Here is a 3,253-nt window from a genome sequence, read left to right as displayed (position 1 = left end):
AACCATTTTTTAGCGGAAAAATAGGCATATTTCCGTTCATTACCTGTCCGACCTCCAATGTTTCCTTTGTAACAACTGCTTTGGCTCAGTGGTTTTTTTTTTTTTTTTTTTTTGAAAAGTAAGTTTATTAATTTCTCTCAAAATACATAACAGAATTACAATAAATATAAAAGTTACTTAAAAATACTTTAACATAGCAATACTTAGTGTAATTTGTACTAACTGGCTACGAGCTGTAGATCTCGTTAGTTATAAATATTAAATAATATAATTTTCTTATTACATAGCTTTAAATTAGAACATTTCATGTTAACATATGAGGTTTTTAAGATGTCAAAAATTATGGTATGAAAAAATACATCTGACAATATTTTAGGGAATGGGTGAGGGTAAAGGAGGTGGGACGATGGGAAAGGTTGAAGGGGACAGATATATACATGTGTACATATTTACATTTTTACAGTATTATGTTATTAGTAAACACTTAATAATATAGTTTGTACTTTGTATTAGAATTAAATGCACTTTTAAGACACTGTAGTTGGCCTGCAGAGTTAAATGAGCTGGTGCTCCTACAGAATTCCTCTACTTCTTTCATCAATGTGAGTTGGATCTCGCGATAGCCACCAATAGTCGTTCGATAATTCGAAGTTTGATGTTGTCTCTATTGGTGGTAACGCCACAAAAAGTCTAGGTTGATGTACTCGCTGGAGTCAGTATTGATGCGGTGATTAATACAATTTTTTTGAATGTTGTATTTAGTTTGGTGGATGCAGCTGTGCCATTATTCATCCAGACCAATTGCAGACATTACTATGTTTATTCTTCTAGTATTTGAGTCAATTTTGCGATTAAGCTGCTTAATTTCGTTTAAGATGTCGTTTTTAAAAGAGTTGAGAAGTGATTCCAGATTGATTGTGATGTTATCAGAGTAATTAGTGTCCACCGGTGCTGTAGATTTCACGTGACTTGGTGTATGTGTCCCTGTGGGAGGTAATTTCGGCCTCGGAAGAGGTGGAAAGCTGTTATTTTGGCTAATGTTGCACATATTGGCGTATGATTGGTCAGGCCTGGTGTAGTTGCTAATTGCTTTAGCTATGTTCCGCTTTTTGGCTTCTTGTTGCTGTTTATATTGAGCCTTGATTTTGGCCATAAATTTAAGTGTTGGACAGCCTTTGTAACTGGCTGGATGACCTATTTCATCGCAGTTGGTACATTTAAGAAGCTTTTTATCGGTGCCTGCTTGTAAAGTACAGTCTTTGGCTTCGTGGTCGCCTGCACATTTAACACAGGTCGGGGCCATATGACAGTTAGAACTTGAATGTCCCGTATTTTGGCATTTTTTGCACATAAAGATTGTAGGTCTTCTTAATCTTTCCCATCTGATGGGCTGCGATAATAAAGCTTTTAGACGCGTCAGTGAAGCAGTTTTGCTGTCGTGAGACACTGAGACAAGAAAGTGGTAAAGCTCAGGTTTGCTTTTGTTAGAGATTAGTTTACTAACTTTAGTTATGTTGACATCTTGTAGGTTAAGCTCGGTCAGGGCTGCCCTGACATCCTTTTCGTCCTAGCCACCACGTACACCTTTCAGGACAATTGTTTTTATCTTCAGGTGTCTGGGAGTATAAGTAAAGAATTCGGTTTTCTTTTCTTTTAATATGTTTAAACATAAGTCATAAGTTGCAATGTCATTAGGATAAATTCTTGTAAATGTTTCGTCGAATTCACGGACTATAAAACTTGTTTTTGAGATTTTATTTGTAGTGAGTAGCGTGATTGTTTCTTTAATACCATTGATTTTGGCAAAAATAGGAGGCGGTCTGCCTTTAGGTTTTTTGTTTTGCTCCGTTTGATCACTTGTGTCATTTTGATTATTAGTTTGTTGATTGCTGTTTTTATTTAATTTTGAAGTTAATTTTCTCTTGCCATTATGGATTCTTTTATTAGTTAAAATATTTTCACTGTCTGTAAGATCTGAGTCCGTGAGTGGATCGAATTTATTACTGACACTTGTTCCCGCTGTTTGAAATGTGCGTCTCACCTTCGCGGGCTTGCGCGGTTTTAAAAATTCCTCACCGTCGTGGTTCATGGCGCCATCTGTCGGGTCGCTGTCGGACATCGAAGAAGTTCTGCTGCGGGGTTGGTTTAGATTGGGCACCCCTGTCGCTTGTTTGTTAGCCTTTCGGATATTTTTAGTAATCATACCTGATTCAATATATTGTTTAAACAATTCGTTGTCTAATAAATTAGAATTGTATTTAATAGTTGGACTTTTATCCGGTGTTTGCGATAATCCGGAAGAATTAGATGGGGTCTGGGAAGCGTTCCCATGATCACCCATTTTGAGGCTAGGTTTTGGCGTCCTTTCGCGATTATCAATATTTATTTATAAATAACTAATTTGGCACAATGAAAAACACTAAATTATCGATTTATTACTTGTGATAAACAACTTCACATATTTATTTATACTGCTTGCGCACAAATGATATAGAAAATACATGAAACAGAGACACGCTCTCACACACGATCTATGTCGTACCGTTGCCGGCTTGAGACTTCGTTGGCTCAGTGGTCTAGGGGTATGATTCTCGCTTTGGGTGCGAGAGGTCCCGGGTTCAAATCCCGGCTGAGCCCTGTTTTTTGCGAGTTTTTGTTTTAATTCGTTTTACACGTTTTTTTTTTTTTTTTTTTTTTTTTTTTTATTTAAGTTTTACCTGTATGTACATTTTTAACCTCCTTTAGACTTCATTTTGACCCCAAACGTTCAGATTCCATTTAAATTTAGTATACTTAGTAGACCCATCGAGGACCGATGACAATACACTAATTCGATAAAATTATTCCATTATCCTAATTAGGATGTTCTACTTTTTATTCTGGCTTATTTATACAAGCGTATTTTTTACCTTTTTTAAACGATTATTTATTTTCATTAAGCTTCTGTTCAGAATTCAAAATTTTCCACTGAAAATTAATTAAAATTAGACTAAAAAAGAAATGATTATTCCTTAAGAATGTAAAGATTAACAATATTTTCATACTCTACATTATTCCCAGACATCACCGGTGAAAACCAGAGGAAGACACATCAGTACCATATGGCTTGAGATAAAAAAATTAATATTTCCAACTTCCAACCGTCTAAAAGGGCATGCGTATTTTTAAAACACTCTCTTTTAGCTCAACTCCAGTACATATTCTCACAAATTTTTTTATCACTTTTTAGATTTTATTTTCTTAATATAACTAT

General features: G+C 35.2%; 1 non-coding gene across 1 annotated transcript; it reads left to right on the top strand.

Moving 5' to 3' along the window:
- The first annotated feature begins 2,565 nt into the window (after nucleotides 1-2,565).
- On the top strand, nucleotides 2,566-2,637 carry Trnap-ugg. Its single transcript has one exon. It is a non-coding gene; the product is annotated as a tRNA-Pro (tRNA).
- Nucleotides 2,638-3,253: the final 616 nt, after the last annotated feature.

Source organism: Cotesia glomerata, linkage group LG7, assembly GCF_020080835.1.
Source record: "Cotesia glomerata isolate CgM1 linkage group LG7, MPM_Cglom_v2.3, whole genome shotgun sequence".
Taxonomy (NCBI): domain Eukaryota; kingdom Metazoa; phylum Arthropoda; class Insecta; order Hymenoptera; family Braconidae; genus Cotesia; species Cotesia glomerata.
This window is presented reverse-complemented; position numbering and strand designations above follow the sequence as displayed.